At 44.3% G+C, this 20,689-nt stretch overlaps 1 protein-coding gene across 2 annotated transcripts in view; it reads left to right on the forward strand.

Annotated features, from left to right (window-relative positions):
- Positions 1-20,689, forward strand: part of LOC126412649 (ras association domain-containing protein 10-like) — a 1,122,590-nt gene that overhangs the window by 702,845 nt on the left and 399,056 nt on the right. For both annotated transcript variants that reach the window (XM_050082344.1, XM_050082343.1), the window contains exon 4: positions 20,133-20,208. The gene's annotated coding sequence lies outside the window, so the exon portion shown is untranslated. The remainder of the gene's footprint in view (positions 1-20,132; positions 20,209-20,689) is intronic.

A 20,689-nucleotide genomic window follows, 5' to 3' on the forward strand; every position in this document is an offset into this window, starting at 1 on the left:
TTCGAAGTACGTAAACTGATTATTACGGCATATTCTAGGCGTAGTGCGGGTTCAGAACTGATGGTCGGAGCGCGCGCTCTCGTCCGTCCGTCCGTCCGTCCGTCCGCGTGTGTGTGTGTGTGTGTGTGTGTGTGTGTGTATGTCTGTGTGTGTGCGTTAGTGTAAATTAGTGATGACATCTTATATTTTCAGCAGATATGTGAGTGTGGTGGTGGGAAGGGTTGAGAATTGTGGTTAGAATCGAGTTTTGGGCGGACATAAGCACACTATCTGATTAGAAGTATCCGGATACCTATTACGTGACATTAATGTAGGGTGTGTGCACCTTTCGCCTTTATAATGGCGTGAGCTCTGTCCGGAACACGTTCAGTGAGGAGTGTGATTGTCTGTGAAGGAACGCTAGCCCATTCTTTCTCAAAATCTGTAACCAGAGAAGATATACTGGACGCTAGGATTTCGAGCCAAGTCGAGGTTCCAACTCATCCCAACGGTGTCCAATTTGGTTTAGGTTGACGATGGGCAGGCCAGTCCATTTTAGGAATGTTACTGAGACGCCCGCTAACCCTGCTGGGCAGAACAGGTAACAGGATTGTGGAAAGGGCCAAGGGTTGAAGTCAGTTTCTGCTTCTAATTGTCATTTATTGTAATTTAATAAACTTTACAAGCAAAGCGGCACATAGCCGAATCTTTACCGAATACAACTATTTCACGGCTGAAGGCCTCAAACAAGAAATCTTAACAAGACAAAAATCCAATTTAAGGTAGCAATAAAATAATTCAGAAAACAACATACGATAAGTGCAATACAAATGGCTGAGGGCCACAATTAAATTTCAAAACTTCAAAATATATTACCATAGACCTTCAAAGACAGAAGACCAACATGTTTAACAACAAGAAATCTTAAAAATCAACAAAATAAAAATCCAATTAAGATAGCAATGAAATAATTTAAAGAAGCAAGATATGCAAGGTGCAATACCAATGGCTGAGGGTCACAATTAAACTTCAAAACTTCAGAATATATTACCATAACCTTTAAAGTCAGAAGTCCGCAGTTTTTAAGCTTGAAACATAAATTTAAAAATTAATTTTGCAAAATTTTAAGAAAACCAGCGAATAACCGTAAGCCTAAAATTTAAAATAGCTGACAACAGATAATTAAACACTGGTGGCACTCAGAAGGCCTCCAGGGAGGTCGGTGTGCCCTCGTTCATTTAGGTGAGACAGGTGGTGAGCCCAACTATACTGCATCCGTGAGAACCCAACCAGGGGCAGCCACGGACCGACCGACGCAACGACTTGCTTGCCACCAAACGGTACATGCGAACTCAAACACACAAAAGTTACGAAGCACACAATATGAATGGACGTGGCTTGGGTAGTTGAAACTACTACTCAACTTCGACGTCCTGGGTCGGTGACCCACGAAGCTCGCGTAGCGATCGGACAGCTCCACACACGCTCCGACACTGCGCAGGGACCGCCAGCGGCCCCAGCCGACTGCATCGTGAAGAGATAACTTCCCTCGTCCGCAACAACCGGCCGACTCTCTCAGAATGCCGACAGCATCTCAAATAGTCATCAGTGAAAATAACACCAACTACGCACCTGACAAACACTTGCACGAAGACCTGAACGATACCCAACAGTAATAAGCACACACAAAGACGAATCGGGAGTCGATGCGCACACACACACAGCCGACTCATGAACCATCGTCGAGCCAAAACGCGTCGTCCGGTAGGACGACCGACCGACGATCCACCAAGACTGTTGCCCGGCTCAAGTGATGCGTGGCGGCAATGGTCGGGCGAGCCATGTCGACGCAGGCCTCACTGCAGCTCCTATCCGACTGCACTAGTGCCGCATTGCAACTCCCCGACTGGCAGTTCCGGGCTGCGCTCCAGACGCGTTCCAACCGACTGGCAGACCCGAGCTCGCGACCCGAACTGAACTCCCGACGACAGACCAAGACCGGGAAGTAATAGCAGTCGAGCAAAGATGCTATGAGAGGGTATATATCGATACACGCTGCTAGCGCCGCTCACGACCAGGCAAAGCAGCAACTCAGTGACAGTAATAATCCAAATTAACGTAGCGAGGTGGAAGTAGGTTAAAAACAGGGTGTAAAATACATGATGGCGGGAAGACGAGCCACGCACGGCGCAGCTACTGTCGAATAATCGTCTCCGAACTCTTCCTCTATTGTGCGCAGTACATACCCTTCCACATTTAGCAATTTTTTCCACTCTAACCATGAGAAACACGACTTTCTCCATACATCATTACAAATGATGTTAGGTAGCGTTCTGCGGACACTATTCGCCAAGGCCAGACCCTTCCTTCCTATTGCCACAGGGTACTGCGTGACTCATGAGTCCAGATCATTCGTCTCCGTCATCCACAGCCCAGTGGCGTGGCTCTTTATACACCACCTCAAGATTCTCTTAGCACTGGTCACACAAATGTGTGGCTTATAAGGAACAGCTCGACATTGTACCCAATTCTTTTAACTGCACAACGCACAGTCATTACGTTAGGTGGACTGCTGGTAGCACTGTGGACCTCATGGGTCCTCCTGCTGATTTCGTACGATCTGTTACAACCACATTCCGCAACATTCGACGGTCCGTGTCTGCCAATGCAAGAGGTCTGACTGGTCGCGATCCAGCTACGGCTTTTCCTGCACAGTCACGTTACCAACAGTGGACTCTGGCACCTGTAGAATGATTTAAATGGTTGGTTGGTTGGTTTGGGGAAGGAGACCAGACAGCGTGGCCATCGGTCTCATCGGATTAGGGAAGGATGGGGAAGGAAGTCGGCCGTGCCCTTTCAGAGGAACCATCCCGGCATTTGCCTGGAGCGATGTAGGGAAATCACGGAAAACCTAAATCAGGATGGCCGGACGCGGGATTGAACCGTCGTCCTCCCGAATGCGAGTCCAGTGTCTAACCACTGCGCCACCCCGCTCGGTGATTTAAATGTCCTGATGTATTTAGCACTCAGGAGACATCCAGTAACTAGTCCACGAGCTCTCCTGATCGACTCATTCTGATGTTCCTGTTTCTCTACTGACAACACAATATTCCCCGCAAATTTCTATACTGGCGAGTCTGCCTTTCGCGACGTCTAGTCATCCATTCCACACTACGTAAGAGTGTTGAACAGATAGAATGTATCATAGAAAAAATACGCGCTATGTTCTTAATGCTCTTTTCACTATGGACTTAATGGAACGCAAAATATGTTTTTGTGACTGTCGCCAGTGACGCGGTTTTCTTATATCCTTGTGCTCTTGCTAATGTCGGGGCAATCTGCCTATCATCCAATTGGCCAGTAGGAACCTAGACGCAAGGAGTAGGAGTTATCGTCTAAGGAAGACATCACACTAATATGGGCCCTACGTAATTATCCCCCCCTCTATTTTACTATCTAACGATAGTAATCCAGCCCTGGATTAATAATTTGTCATAGTACCCATAAATTGTCGAGGCCGAACTGGAATGTTACGAATCTTGAGCAAAATCACAACTGCCTACGAGCAACCAAGTTGCACAGAACAAATAAACTGTCATTTGATAAAATATATCGTCCATCCTCTATTCAGAACCAACTCTAATCAGTCCAACCGTCCAAATCAGTCATATAGTAACAAGGTTGTTTTTTCCATCATAAGTGCATTCAGGCGCCACTAAAAATCATTAAGGTTTTTTAACATTTTTAAATCTCTTTCTGCGCAGGCGGGTTCTTTGCTGGCGGCCTTATTCTCACACGGCTGTCGGCTGCCCGCCGTTATTGATCAGCTACACGTTGCACCGATCCTTCACCAGCAGCGGTGCCTCATAGCTTACTCTAGGCTTTCGGCAAAATTTTCAGTTCATGTTAACAACACGTAACTTCGCCCTTGTCCGGACAATGATTGCCCCTTCAGCTGTATATGTAATTTCCCATTCAACATTGTTACCCCTTTCGACTACTGGGTTTAATAATTTCAGACGCTCTAAGTAGACCGTCATAATGTACAGGGTGTGTAGAAATTCCCATTACAAACTTATAGTACTTGTAGAGGGGAGTGAGTAGATAATATCTTCAATTGGAACTCATGTCCGACAACATACTGTTTAAGTGCTACAGTCATTTGGAAACATGTTGATAACGCGACGACTTTTAGAAGTATCGTAGTTGATTAGGCGTGATCCAGTACATCACTTGTTTCACAATTCCACTAATTATTTCGAAAGAATTTGCTCGCCTATCCGTTGCCGGGTTCTCTTTAACGTGATGCAGTTCAATTCAATTCAAATTCAATTTACTGTCACGAATTTTTGACCTGTTGTCTGAAAGTTCTAAACAGATCGCACAAATTCAATAATCATGGTGACATACAATAATAAATTATGTTAACAGCAACCATTTGTAATATTAGTGCAAAAATAAAAGAGAAAATTTAAAATAAGAACCAATTAGAAAAGCATAAAAAAGAACTCAAGTTGCAAGTGAATAATTTCCATCTCATGTTACTAGATACGTCACCGTCAGCTTCGGAATAACTCGACGTTTGCCGTCTAACTACAACTTTACCAACTCGTAAACCTATTGTTGATACGCTATTCTACGTTGCCCACACTGGTATATGCGTACCTCGGCAATCCACGAGTCTACGGATACCCGTTTGGATGGTCATGGCATTCTTTCTTCCTTTCCTTCCCTTTTCAAAAGAAATGTTCCTTATTTTTAAGGTTTATTTTAATTAAATTTATATGTATCTAACATTATCTATAACGTAAGAACCTCTTCTTGTGCTCTGTTGATGCTGATTTGGTATTCAGATCGTCTACTTGACCTTATAGACTGCAAGCTAAGCAGGTGCTTTTTAGATATTCTATGCGCAATCGTATTAACAGGTACCCGTTCTCGAAGGCGTTGCGTAATTGTGGCGAAAAGGGTATTCGATGGAGTCTGATGTTGCGGAGAACAATTTTAATAAACGTGACGAGCAGCTCTTCCATTATGAGCTCCGCCATCAGAAGGAACATGTCGGTGTATTCGGAAAACATGTACTTTCCATGTTGGTCTGAGGCTCAGAGACACGTGGATGATATTGAAACCAGGTCAGAGAAGTAGGATAGACTCAAATGACATCAGCCAGTCCGACGGAACCACACCCCAAAAGAAAAAGCCAGGCAGTACATGGAAGAGCCAGTTTTGAAAAATTTTAGCCAGATTAAATTTCATCTTGTAAAATAAGGAAAATTATTAAATCTTTGAAAAATAAATGTTCTGTTGGAGTAGACGAAATCTCTAACAAGTTATTAAAACAATGTGGAGCAATTACAGCTGATGTTTCGAGTCACATATGTAATGCATCACTGACTCAGGGTATTTTTCCAAACAGGTTAAAATATGCCATTGCCAGGCCTCTCTACAAAAGGGGGGAAACCACAGATGTCAATAATTACCAGCCAGTATCCTTGCTTACAGCAATTTCAAAAATCTTTGAGAAAGGAATGTACTCAAGAGTGGTTAGCCATCTCAACAGTAATGGGATACTTAGTAAATCACAGTTCGGATTTCGGAAATGCTGTTCCACTGAGACAGCAATACACAGTTTCACTGTCCACATAATAGTCTTTAAATAGTAAAATGTCACCAGTAGGAATATTCTGTGACTTGTCCAAAGCATTTGACTGTGTGAACCATGACATTATGTTAGAGAAATTACAATTCTATGATATAAATGAAACAGCATATGAGTGGTTTAAGTCATATCTACAGAACAGGAACCAAAAAGCCTCTTTATATGCTACAAGTGATTCAAAGGAGTTTGCCACTTCATCTAACTGGGGTGAAATCACATTAGGTGTTCCACAAGGTTCCATCATGGGTCCCCTCCTGTTCTTGATATATGTGAATGACCTCCCTTCTTATGTGAAACAAGATGCTAAACTGACACTGTTTGCTGATGATACAAGCATAATTATTAATCCAGTAAAGGAAAGTCCGATAGAAAATTATACAAATAAGGTCTGTGGAAAAGTTATTAATTGGTTTTCTGCTAATGGGCTTACTCTGAACTTCGAAAAAACACAGTGCATCCAATTTTCTGCTGCAAAAAGTATAATTCCTTCAATAAACATAACACATCAAAAGAAGTCAGTAGCCAGGGTAGATCATACTAAGTTTTTTGGTGTTCATATAGATGAGAATCTTAATTGAAAAATTCATATTTTGGATCTCCTAAAGCGACTAGGTTCAGCAACTTTTGCAATCAGAATAATTGCCAATTTTGAGGATGTAGAAATTAGTAAGCTAACATACTTTGCGTACTTCCACTCTCTGATGTCATACGGAATAATATTCTGGGGCAACTCAACACTTAGGCAAAAGGTATTCACTGCTCAAAAGAAAGTAGTTAGAATAACGTGTGGGGTTCATAGTCGCACATCTTGTAGGCATCTGTTTAAAAGGTTAGGAATTCTTACAACTGCTTCACAGTACATTTACTCAGTAATGACATTTTTTCTCAACAACATGGACCAGTTTAAAAACAACAGCGACATTCATGATTACAATACCAGAAAAAAAAGACCTACACTATCCTGTACTTAACCTATCTTTGGAACAGAAAGGGGTAAAATGTGCTGCTATAAAACTTTTTGATTAATTACCAGATGAAATAAAATGTCTGACAGATGGCTGGCTCTGAGCACTATGGGACTTAACATCTGAGGTCATCAGTCCCCTAGAACTTAGAACTACTTAAACCTAACTAACCTAAGGACATCACACATACCCATGCCCGAGGCTGGATTCCAACCTGCGACCGTAGCGGTCGCGCGGTTCCAGACTGTAGCGCCTAGAACCGCTCGGCCACCCCGGCCGGCTGTCTGGCAGACAGCAGTAATAGTTTCAAAAACAAATTGAAATCATACGTCCTTGACAACTCCTTCTATACCATAGATGAATTCTTGAATATCAGTAAATAAATCTGGAGATATAATATATGCATTTTGTGCCATTTAAGAGAATGGAATAGATAATAGAGATATTTAGGTATAACGCTATAATGTAAACAAAAAAAAACACTTGTTTTCTGTGCGCATTTTTTGTGCATTTAACACTTTCCACATCATAACGGTTTTCCGTGCTATTGATCAATGGGACACGTAACTAACTAACTGACTAACTAACTGGCTGTAGCACGGAAACGGTGCGTCTCCGGACGTGGATTTATTTTCGAAATATTATGTACTCACTCCCCTCTACAAGCTCTAGAAGTCTGTAAAGGAAATTTCCGGAAACCCTGTTGTTGTTGTTGTGGTCTTCAGTCCAGAGACTGGTTTGATGCAGCTCTCCATGCTACTCTATCCTGTGCTAGCTTCTTCATCTCCCAATACCTACTGCAGCCTATGTCCTTCTGAATCTGCTTAGTGTATTCATCTCTTGGTCTCCCTCTACGATTTTTACCCTCCACGCTGGCCTCCAATAGTAAATTGGTGATGTCTTGATGCCTCAGAACATGTCCTACCAACCGATCCCTTCTTCTAGTCAAGTTCTGCCACAATCTCCTCTTCTCCCCAATTCTATTCAATACCTCCTCATTAGTTATGTGATCTACCCATCTAATCTTCAACATTCTTCTGTAGCACCACAGTTCGAAAGCTTCTATTCTCTTCTTGTCTAAACTATTTATCATCCATGTTTCACTTCCATACATGGCTACACTCTATACAAATCCTTTCAGAAACGACTTCTTGACATTCAAATCTATACTCGGTGTTAACAAATTTCTCTTCTTCAGAAAAGCTTTCCTTGCCATTGCCAGTGTACATTTTATATCCTCTCTACTTCGATCATCATCATTTATTTTGCTCCCCAAATAGCGAAACTCCTTTACTACTTTAAGTGTCTCATTTCCTTATCTAATTCCCTCAGCATCACCCGACTTGATTCGACTACATTCCATTATCCTCGTTTTTCTTTTGTTGATGTTCATCTTATATCCTCCTTTCAAGACACTATCCATTCCATTGAACTGCTCTTCCAAGTCCTTTGCTGTCTCTGACAGAATTATAATGTCATCGGCAAACCTCAAAGTTTTTATTTCTTCTCCTTGGATTTTAATACCTATTCCGAATTTTTCTTTTGTTTCCTTTACTGCTTGCTCAATATACAGACTGAATAGCATCAGGGAGAGGCTTCAACCCTGTCTCACTCCCTTCCCAACCACTGCTTTCCTTTCATGTCCTCTGTATATATAACATTTCGAGACTCATAAAATTGGATATCACACTTGCCTGATTTGCTCCGCGGGTGACTCACACGGTTTGATCGGGAGTGGTCACGCGAAACGGGGCAGAGAACCAGCCCACCCCATCCCGGCCCATCGTGCACAGGCAGGGCAGGCGCTAGGCGTGTCTGTGCGCTGCCGCTGGCCGCGCCACACACCTGGCCCCGGCCCGCCACACCCCGCCGCCGGCGGCGCTAACGGGACCGCTTGTTCTTCCTCCCTCACCCTTGACCCACATGCCGGGCGCGGGCACACGCCCACACACGCGCCGCGCCACGCCACTGACCTCTGCAAACCTGTCCGCGGCGCCGCGCGGGACCACCGGCTGCCCAATACCTACGCGCCTCGTGCCATTGACTCGGAGTGGTCCTCACCGCCTCTCGACTGCTCACTCTGTCGGGGTCGGCAAATCTTCTCTCTTTCTCACCAGCGTGAGTACCGATTCGCACACATCGCAGTGCGCTGAAAAAACAGACGAGACTGTAAATAAATGTAACTCCATCCTATGTCCGGAGTGCGCGACTTCGGCTGGTCGATTTCCAATAATAAAAATAAAATACCAACAGCCGCTACTTCGGTTTTATTTGTTAGGCATCCAGTTTCGGCATTACATTACGCGATCTTCAGGCCTGCATGCATCGAGTAACCAATGCCGAAACTGGTTGCCTAACAAGTAAAACCGAACTAACGGCTGCTGATATTTTATTTTATTTTATTATTGGAGGTAAGATTGTATACTGCAGGAAAAATGTTCCGACAACCGACTCATTGCTCGTCTAGCGCAGGATATTATTACCTGCCTGGTCTCAAAGTAGATCGTGAGATAAATGTCTTTTAATATACTACTGGCCATTAAAATTGCTACACCAAGAAGAAAGGCAGATGACAAACGGGTATTCATTGGACAAATACATTATACTAGAACTGACATGTGATTACATTTTCACGCAATTTGGATGCATAGATCCTGAGAAATCAGTACCCAAAACAACCACCTCTGGCTGTAATAACGGCCTTGATACGCCTGGGCATTGAGTCAAACAGAGCTTGGATGGCGTGTACAGGTAAAGCTGCCCATGCAGCTTCAACACGGTACCACAGTTCATCAAGAGTAGTGACTGGCGTATTGTGACGAGTCAGTTGCTCGGCCACCATTGACCAGACTTGTCAGTTACTGAGAGATCTGGAGAATGTGCTGGCCAAGGCAGCAGTCGATCATTTTCTGTATCCAGAAAGGCACCAAAAGGACCTGCAACATGCGGTCGTGCATTATCCTGCTAAAATGCGGGGTTTCGCAGGGATCCAATGAAGGGTAGAGCCACGGGTCGTAACACATCTGAAATGTAACGTCCACTGTTCAAAATGCCGTCAATGCGAACAAGAGGTGTGTAACCAGTGGCACCCTATACCATCACGCCGGTTGATACGCCAGTATGGCGATGACGAATACACGCTTTCAATGTGCGTTCATCGCGATGTCGCCAAACACGGATGAGACCATCATGATGCTGTAAACAGAACCTGGATTCATCCGAGAAAATGACGTTTTGCTATTCGTGCACCCAGGTTCGTCGTTGAGGACACCATCGCAGGCGCTCCTGTCTGTGATGCAGCGTCAAGGGTATCCGCAGCTGTGGTCTCCGAGCTGATAGCCCATGCTGCTGCAAACGTCGTCGAACTGTTCGTGCAGGTGGTTGTTGTCTTGCAAACGTCCACATCTGCTGACTCAGGAATCGAGACGTGGCTGCACGATCCGCTACACCCATGCGGATAAGATGCCTGTCATCTCGACTGCTAGTGATACGAGGCCGTTGGGATCCAACACGGCGTTCTGTATTACCCTCCTGAACCCACCGATTCCATATTCTGCTAACAGTCATTGGATCTCGACCAACGCGAGCAGCAATGTCGCGATACAATTAACCGCAATCGCGATACGCTACAAACCGACCTTTATCAAAGTCGGAAACGTGATGGTACGTATTTCTCCTCCTTACACGAGGCATCACAACAACGTTTCACCAGGCAACACCGGTTAACTGCTGTTTGTGTATGAGAAATCGGTTGGAAGCTTTCCTCATGTCAGCACGTTGTAGATGTCGCCACCGGCGCCAACCTTGTGTGAAATCTCTGAAAAGCTAATCGTTTGCATACCACAACATCTTCTTCCTGTTGGTTAAATTTCGCGTCTATAGCACGTCATCTTCGTGGTGTAGCAATTTTAATGGCCAGTAGTGTACTTTTCATTCCCTACCGCTAAAGGTAGAGCAGGCTGCTTGAATAATGACACACTGGAAAGGCAGGGACATCGCGCCCACACGTCAGACGAGCTCGTATTGGGACAAAGGTAACGCCAGTTAAAAATAGTTGGTAAGAGATTACTAGTTCCACATTCGTCTTACAACCAAGGAAAACCTCCCGAAAATCGTGGTCAGAACCAGGGAATTCGGGCCAATTTTATTTTAATGCTGAGATAATACATCTCAGACAAAATACTGAAAGCGTAGTGTATGTATAGTTAAATGTTTGTGTTTACAGATTAATTACATTCGCGACATCCGACATCTGTTTTGTACTTAATCTATGTTGCGCCTTACGGACAGCTATTGTTAGTGTTGCGCCGCTATTTATGTCCTCGTTTCGTCGTAATATATGAGGGTCAATCAAAATGTGACATTGCTGAAGTGTGTATGCAACACAGCGCTACTCGGTGCTGATGTATGAGCACCGACACGTAAGCAAAAGATTAATGTGGCATTCGTGTCTTTCCGACGTGCGAAATGCGGAAACGTAAACTGTGGCGAAGTTATTTCCAAATGGGTCCAAACAGGACGACTCCGTTCTTATTCCTTTCTTGGTTGCCGAAGGACAAGCGGCTGTAGACATTTACCGGAGACTACAGAATGTGTGTGGGACACCATCGGCGTGCAGTTAATGCGAAACGTCCGGAAAAACTGCGACAAGGGTTGCTGCTGCTTCATGACCTTCCTCCCCACATCGCAAATGTTGTAACGCAGAAGTTGCGCCAAGTCAATGAGAGACATTCTAGCGGCCACGCTATGGTCCTGTTCTTTCCCCGTCCGATTATTACCTCCTCTGTCCCATAAAAAATGCTTTGAAGGGTCAGCTATGCCAGCTGGACGGATATGCGGCAGGCAGTTGCGGACTTCACCATACACCAGGACACAGTGTTTTAACAAACGGGTACCTTCGATTCAATGCGATGAGTGCCTCAATGCTCACGGCGATTTTGCCTGATTAGCGTACCCGTTCTGGACTGTACGGGCCTCGAACGGGAAGCTTTGATTGATGGAAACTGCTATTATATCCAGTAATCAAATTATCAAACAGTGCCTTTACTTTGGATACCATCAAATAATGACTAGAGTAAATGAGAGATACTGAAATCCATCTATATTTTGAATATTCTACGTACATCTTATAATTTTAAGATATCAGTTAATAAAAAGAAAATTATGGCTTTTAGAGGAAAGAATCCAGTCACATCACAGATTGTGGCAGAAAAGATCATATTAGAACAAGTATCGAATTTTAAATATGTTGACAGTGACAAAATTTTATGTAATGGCAAATATACAGTGAAAAAAAAGCTAATTTCAAGCTGTATGAGGGATGAGTCGAATAGCTTTTAAAAATAAAGAAATAAACGAAAACAAAATTTATGAAGTAATGACTTTGATCATGTTCGTTTGTGGCAGCGAAGTCTGGATGCCGACTGAAAATCAATAGAGTGAATGAGATTTTTATGGACTGGTATGTACGATTGTGCATACCATACGAAATGAAGATATTAGGAAAGAATTAAGGATAGAATCAGTACACAATAAAACGTTAAATAATAGTTTGGGACCGAACACTTACAAAGAACGCAAAACGCCAGACTTCCCAAAGCTGAGTTGGATATGCCAAGGGGAGAAGAGATCGAATAGTGAATCCATGAAATGTAGTAGAGGAACAGGAAGAAGAAGGAGAAGAAGAGGAGGAGGAGGAGGAGGAGAAGGAAGGTGCTGCAAGAAGTGCTGCCACTACTCCAGCCAGACAAAGTGTAGTATGTGTAGTCATAAAGTTTTATCAGATCAAAAAGTTAAGTGAGGTAACTACTTTTTTGTTGCTGGGCGATACATGTCTCGCAGTCAAGGTATACACTGAAATCCCCACGCCACAGAACCATCGTACATCGAAAGAGCAGACAAATAAATTGTCGATTGATAAAGTGCAATATCGTGGGGTAATTCGTTTTCTGCATTTGGACAACGCAGCTAAAATTCGTGATATGTTGGTGGAAGTGTGCAGCATCAATGCACCATCACATGACAGAGCTTAGGTTGCGCAGATGCTTCCAGTGTGGTCAAACACGTCTGACTGACGGACAACGAAGTGGTAGACTATCTCTCTGTGAAGAACCTGGAGTAGCAAGAGACGTGGTGGTTCGAACATCGGCGTGTCATAAACGAGGCGGCAGTGGAAAAATCTCTCATGGATCAGTTTTCATCCTGCATGACGTATGGGACGAGGCAAAGTTCAGCGCCCACAGGGTTCAGTACCTGGTCGCAAGCTTTTAATAAACCCACCTGTCCGGGGCATCAGGGGAAATGTCGCAGCTGTCAGGGTAGTCTAGGTAACTTCTTTAACCTAATCACCATGGACGATTGTTGTATGTTTATCTACGACACCGAACGAAGGAGCAAAGCGAGTTGGGACTGCGGTTTGTTGGGAAGAAAGTGGGGTTTATCTATAAAGGATATTAGTGTGAGCGATTCTTTAGTGTTGATAGTGTGTTTGAAATCTCCACCACTCCAGGTTATAGTAAAAATCGAAGCAATTCAGAGGCTGGCTGTTACCGGTAGATTCGAACATCATGTAAGTATATAGGAGACGCTTGAGAACTCAATTGGGAATCTTTCGAGGGAAGGCGACATGTCTGTCGAGGAACACTATTGAGAAAATTTAGAGAACCGACAGTTTAAGCTGACTGCAGAACGATTCTGCTGCCTCCAACATACATTTCTATGAGGACCACAGAAATAAAAGGCTCTTACGGAGACAGACAAACAGTCTTTGCTCCACCCCCCTCCCTCTGTTTGCGAGTGGAACAGGAAAGGAAGCGACTAGTGGTAGTACAGGACATCCTCCGGCGCCCGCATACCGTGGCTTGCGGCGTGCGTATTTGTATGTAGAAGGATGTCGGAAGATCAAACAGACAAAGACAGAGATTTTATTTTCTTTAAAAACAGGCGTCGGATCTCTCACTCAATTCATTAAGATATTTCCGGTCATTTTAACAGAGACGACGGCTACCCATTGGTGTACTCCTCACATCGTATTGGTGACTGTTGGACAAAGAGGTTGGCTGTCATCTAATGCGTTTTATTTGTATTTACATTATCTAATTAAGATGTGAAGTTATAAAGTTACCCCACCTTATATCGGACTAGAATCTTCTCTTTGTTGGTGAACGTGCCACATTACATGCCTCCTTAGAAAATCTATTAACCTGGGTCAGTAAGATTGCTTTGAGCTACTATTGAAAATCACACGCCTGTAATTGTATCCTTTCGACGACTGTCTTTAAAAATGGAACTCTGTGTTTCTTTCTAGTTACTTGTAAACCTTCGTTGCTTCGACAATCCATAAAATGCTTTAAAAAGTAGAGCAAGTCTTTCGAATATTTTTTCCCATGATTCCACGGCAATGCCGGAAGCGTGGCTCGCTTGTTATGACCAGAGGGACTAGAAGATGGGTGAGCGGGCAGTAGTGGCTAACCTACTATGAGGAAAAAGAATAGGAAAACGCTACATCTTTCCGAAGAGTAGCGTGTTTTTGTCGGTACAGGTATCATCAAACATTAAAGTGTAACAAGTAGGAGAATCAGAACGCCTGTAAAGTGTTGTGGCCGAAGACCGTGGCTTTAGGTTTCTGTGGCCGACCAGCGCCGCGTGAAGTTTCCAGACGAGCTTAGGTAGCCAGCGTTGCCCGGCACGGATGGGCGACGCCAGCTGGAGCGTGTCCTCCGCGTCCTCCTGGAGACACCACAAGCCGCCGGCCTCCAGCACCTCTCGGCGGGCACCCGGTACACTATGCGTGCTCACTCGGTCGCCAGAAGGCCATCGGCCTAAGCTGCACCACTCCTGAATGATACTACTGCGCCACACGGGCTGTCGCTTGATCGGCTATTACACAATCGAGTCACATTAATATGACCACCGCCTGTAAGTTTTATTCAGCGTCAACTATAGTGGAGGGTCTATAAAACGTGTCGGGAGGCATGGAAACAGTGAAGTTATTGTCGTAATTCGGAAACGAAGCGATTAATCTGCCGTGCTGAAGGGTACGATGATTGGGTCCCGGAACAAGGGTGGAATCATTTCCGAAACGGCGAAATTTGTAAACTGTTCGTTTGTCGCCATTGGTTAAAGTATACTGTGAATAGCAAAATGGATTTATCCAAAACATGTGCCGAGGCAACTGTGGTGGGCCACAGATGACAGGGGTGAACGATGTCTATGGAGACGTGTACGGGCGAATAGACGTGCAACTGTTGAGCAACTGACCGGCCAGATGATGAACCAAGCGGCTAACAAGAGTGTCTCCTTAACGACCGTTGAGGAAACGTTGCTGCGAACAGGCATCCGCAGCAGCGACTGGTTCTTGCATCCTTGCTGACTGCTGTTCGTAGCGACGAAGGCTGTAATTTGCAAGCCAATAAACGTCCACTGAGTGGTGGCGGGTGATCTTATGCTGCATCAGACAGATGGCCGTTAGCGTGTTAGGCGTGAATCGTGTGGAAGCAAACACCATGCAACAATCGTCGAAAAGTCCCGGACCGGAGGAGAGGGCGTCATAGTCTGGTGAATATTTTTGTGATATTCCATGGGTGACCTCGTAGTTCTGAATGGCACAGTGGGTCAATACAAGTACGCATCTATCCTTAGGACTACGTCCACCACTACATCGGGTTTGTTTACCTCGACACGGTGGCACCTACCAGCATGACAATGCAGCGTCCCACAGAGCTTGCAACGTGCGTGCGTGGTTCACAGAGCACCAGGATGTGTTTACTGTACTCCCCTGGCCATCACATTCACCAAATTTAAATGCAATCGAGTATCTGTGGGGCTATCTCACCCGAGAAACCTAGCTAGCCACGACACTGGCTCCACATCGCTTTTGGTACCTTCCAGAACTTCATTGAATCTCCTCCTGCACGTCTCGCAGCAGTTCACCCTGCAAACGTTGATTCTGACTTTTTTTTAATTTGTGGTAAGTTCCTATGGGACCAAACTGCTGAGGCCATCGGTCTCTAGGCTTACACACAACTTAATCTAACTTAAACCAACTTAGGACAACACACACACACGCACACGCACACACACAAACACACACACACACACACACACACACACACACACACACACATACATTACGGGGCAGGTCCGGCCGCCCTGGTGCAGGTCTTATTACATTCGACGCCACAATGGGCGACCTGGGCGTCGGATGGGGATGAAACGATGATGAGGACAACACCACACCCAGTTCCTGAGCGGAGAAAATCCCCGATCCAGCTGGGGATCGAACCCGGGCGCCTCAGGACGGCAGTCCGTCACGCTGACCATTCGGATGTCGGGGCGGACGTCACTTTAATTAATGTGCTGGACATTATTTCGGTTACAATTTTTTTTTTTTTGTCATCAGTCTACTGACTGGTTTGATGCGGCCCGCCACGAATTCCTTTCCTGTGCTAACCTCTTCATCTCAGAGTAGCACTTGCTACCTACGTCCTCAATTATTTGCTTGACGTATTCCAATCTCTGTCTTCCTCTACAGTTTTTCCCCTCTACAGCTCCCTCTAGTACCATGGAAGTCATTCCCTCATGTCTTAGCAGATGTCCTATCATCCTGTCCCTTCTCCTTATCAGTGTTTTCCACATATTCCTTTCCTCTCCGATTCTGCGTAGAACCTCCCCATTCCTTACCTTATCAGTCCACCTAATTTTCAACATTCGTCTATAGCACCACATCTCAAATGCTTCGATTCTCTTCTGTTCCGGTTTTCCCACAGTCCATGTTTCACTACCATACAATGCTGTACTCCAGACGTACATCCTCAGAAATTTCTTCCTCAAATTAAGGCCGGTATTTGATATTAGTAGACTTCTCTTGGCCAGAAATGCCTTTTTTGCCATAGCGAGTCTGCTTTTGGTGTCCTCCTTGCTCCGTCCGTCATTGGTTATTTTACTGCCTAGGTAGCAGAATTTCTTAACTTCATTGACTTCATGACCATCAATCCTGATGTTAAGTTTCTCGCTGATCTCATTTCTACTACTTCTCATTACCTTCATCTTTCTCCGATTTACTCTCAAACCATACTGTGTACTCATAGTAGACTGTTCATTCCGTTCAGCAGATCATTTAATTCTTCTTCACTTTCACTCAGGATAGCAATGTCATCAGCGAATCGTATCATTGATATCCTTTCACCTTGTATTTTAATTCCATTCCTGAACCTTTCTTTTATTTCCATCATGTACAGATTGAAGAGTAGGGGCGAAAGGCTACAGCCTTGTCTTACACCCTTCTTAATACGAGCACTTCGTTCTTGATCGTCCACTCTTATTATTCCCTCTTGGTTGTTGTACATATTGTATATGACCCGTCTCTCCCTATAGCTTACCCCTACTTTTTTCAGAATCGCGAACGCTTTTTCCAGGTCGACAAATCCTATGAAAGTGTCTTGATTTTTCTTTAGCCTTGCTTCCATTATTAGCCGTAACGTCAGAATTGCCTCTCTCGTCCCTTTACTTTTCCTAAAGCCAAACTGATCGTCACCTAGCGCATTCTCAATTTTCTTTTCCATTCTGCTGTATATTATTCTTGTAAGCAGCTTCGATGCATGAGCTGTTAAGCTGATTGTGCGATAATTCTCGCACTTGTCAGCTCTTGCCGTCTTCCGAATTGTGTGGATGATGCTTTTCCGAAAGTCAGATGGTATATCGCCAGACTCATATATTCTACACACCAACGTGAATAGTCGTTTTGTTGCCACTTCCCCCAATAATTTTAGAAATTCTGATGGAATGTTATCTATCCCTTCTGCCTTATTTGACCGTAAGTCCTCCAAAGCTCTTTTAAATTCCGATTCTAATACTGGATCCCCTATCTCTTATAAATCGACTCCTGTTTCTTCCTCTATCACATCAGACAAATCTTCACCCTCATAGAGGCTTTCAATGTATTCTTTCCACCTATCTGCTCTCTCCTCTGCATTTAACAGTGGAATTCCCGTTGCACTCTTAATGTTACCACCGTTGCTTTTAATGTCACCAAAGGTTGTTTTGACTTTCCTGTATGCTGAGTCTGTCCTACCGACAATCACATCTTTTTCGATGTCTTCACATTTTTCTTGCAGCCATTTGGTCTTAGCTTCCCTGCACTTCCTATTTATTTCATTCCTCAGCGACTTGTATTTCTGTATTCCTGATTTTCCCGGAACATGTTTTACTTCCTCCTTTCATCAATCAACTGAAGTATTTCTTCTGTTACCCATGGTTTCTTCGCAGCTACCTTCTTTGTACCTATGTTTTCCTTCTCAACTTCTGTGATGGCCCTTTTTAGAGATGTCCATTCCTCATCAACTGTACTGCCTACTGCGCTATTCCTTATTGCTGTATCTATAGCGTTAGAGAACTTCAAACGTATCTCGTCATTCCTTAGTACTTCCGTATCCCACTTCTTTGCGTATTGATTCTTCCTGACTAATGTCTTGAACCTCAACCTACTCTTCATCACTACTATATTGTGATCTGAGTCTATATCTGCTCCTGGGTACACCTTACAATCCAGTATCTGATTTCGGAATCTCTGTCTGACCATGATGTAATCTAATTGAAATCTTCCCGTATCTCCCGGCCTTTTTCAAGTATACCTCCTCCTCTTGTGATTCTTGAACAGGGTATTCGCTATTACTAGCTGAATTTGTTACAGAACTCAATTAGTCTTTCTCCTCTTTCATTCCTTGCCCCAAGCCCATATTCTCCTGTAACCTTTTCTTCTACTCCTTCCCCTACAACTGCATTCCAGTCGCCCATGACTATTAGATTTTCGTCCCCCTTTACATACTGCATTACCCTTTCAATATCCTCATACACTTTCTCTATCTGTTCATCTTCAACTTTGCGACGTCGGCATGTATACCTGAACTATCGTTGTCGGTGTTGGTCTGCTGTCGATTCTGATTAGAACAACCCGGTCACTGAACTGTTCACAGTAACACATCCTCTGCCCTACCTTCCTATTCATAACGAATCCTATAACTGTTATACCATTTTCTGCTGTTGTTGATATTACCCGATACTCTTCTGACCAGAAATCCTTGTCTTCCTTCCACTTCACTTCACTGACCCCTACTATATCTAGATTGAGCCTTTGCATTTCCCTTTTCAGATTTTCTAGTTTCCCTACCACGTTGAAGCTTCTGACATTCCACGCCCCGACTCGTAGAACGTTATCCTTTCGTAGATTATTCAATCTTTTTCTCATGGTAACCTCCCCCTTGGCAGTCCCCTCCCGGAGATCCGAATGGGGGACTATTCCGGAATCTTTTGCCAATAGAGAGATCATCATGACACTTCTTCAATTACAGGCCATATGTCCTGTGGATACACGTTACGTGTCTTTAATGCAGTGGTTTCCATTGCCTTCTGCAGCCTCATGTCGTTGATCATTGCTGATTCTTCCGCCTTTAGGGGCAATTTCCCACCCCTAGGACAAGAGAGTGCCCTGAACCTCTATCCGCTCCTCCGCCCTCAAAGACGCTACCCCTAGACCACGGGTCAATACAAGTACGCATCTATCCTTAGGACTACGTCCACCTCTACATCGGGTTTGTTTACCTCGACACGATGGCACCTACCAGCATGACAATGCAGCGTCCCACAGAGCTTGCAACGTGCGTGCGTGGTTCAAAGAGCACCAGGATGTGTTTACTGTACTCCCCTGGCCACCACATTCACCAAATTTAAATGCAATCGAGTATCTGTGGGGCTATCTCACCCGAGAAACCTAGCTATCCACGACACTGGAGTCAGCTTGGCTCCACATCGCTTTTGGTACCTTCCAGAACTTCATTGAATCTCCTCCTGCACGTCTCGCAGCAGTTCACCCTGCAAAAGTTGATTCTGACTTTTTTTTAAATTTGTGGTAGGTTCCTATGGGACCAAACTGCTGAGGCCATCAGTCCCTAGGCTTACACACACGAAAAAAATGTGTGATGAATTTTGTAATAATGGTGTTACATTATAACGTGCGTTGTATTGCAAAACCGCTAAGTCACTTGGAGAAATCCGTTTTCAAACAACACTAACAACTAGACGTAATCTCCTCTACTTACTACAAATCCAAAATTCATCTGTAGTAGCGTGTTTCCATCGTGTTCTCACAGTAAGAAAAGCTTCATCGTCATCCTTGGACTTGGCCGTATTGTCAGTTTAACAATACGACCCATAGTAGAAACACACCACTGCTAACTTCTGCCACACTGCTACGGTCGCAGGTTCGAATCCTGCCTCGGGCATGGATGTGTGTGATGTCCTTAGGTTAGTTAGGTTTAATTAGTTCTAAGTTCTAGGGGACTGATGACCACAGATGTTAAGTCCCATGGTGCTCAGAGCCATTTGAACTTCTGCCACGTTCAATAACATGATGCGTCCAGCATTTTGATACAAAATCAAAACACTGTATGTTACTGCACTTTTGCTTCCACTGAGATTGTGTTGTTCGTGAGAGTCAGCTCCATTACCGCACGTTTTTCTCTTTTTTACAGGTTGGGGTACCAGGAGCTTGCTTCGTGCTTCCACAAAGGCATCATCATTTCTGCGGAAGGTCTCGCCAAAGCACAGGTAAGAACCGCCTGGATCAAATAGATAAAATTCCAGACTAAAGCTCAAGTCTGATCAGGTAGCCCTGCTGTGACACCCAGAGCGACGATCGTAAATGCACTGTATCTAGCAGTGGCTGATAGAGGGCAGATTATTATTATTATTATTATTATTATTATTATTACCCTATTATGTTCTGGCAATGTATGTTCTGATATGCATCTCGACAAGCACATAAATAAAAGCAACTGCGTTTTTATAAACTAACTCTCTGACTAGGTTTTAAGGACGATTAGACGCTGACCGTCCGCCGTAGGTAAAGCGTCATTCATTTGAAGGTGGGAGGGAAGGGGAAGCGCCATCAGCATACCGCTCTCCCAGACATTATCAGCTTTACAAACTTCAGAGTCGCTATTTCTTACCCAACTGGCCTCGAGAGGCTCAGTGCACTCATTTAAGTGTACTCCCGCCAAGTAAAAACACCTGGCAGTACCAGGAATCG

Source organism: Schistocerca serialis, chromosome 7 (genome assembly GCF_023864345.2).
Source record: "Schistocerca serialis cubense isolate TAMUIC-IGC-003099 chromosome 7, iqSchSeri2.2, whole genome shotgun sequence".
In the NCBI taxonomy this organism is placed as follows: Eukaryota; Metazoa; Arthropoda; class Insecta; order Orthoptera; family Acrididae; genus Schistocerca; species Schistocerca serialis.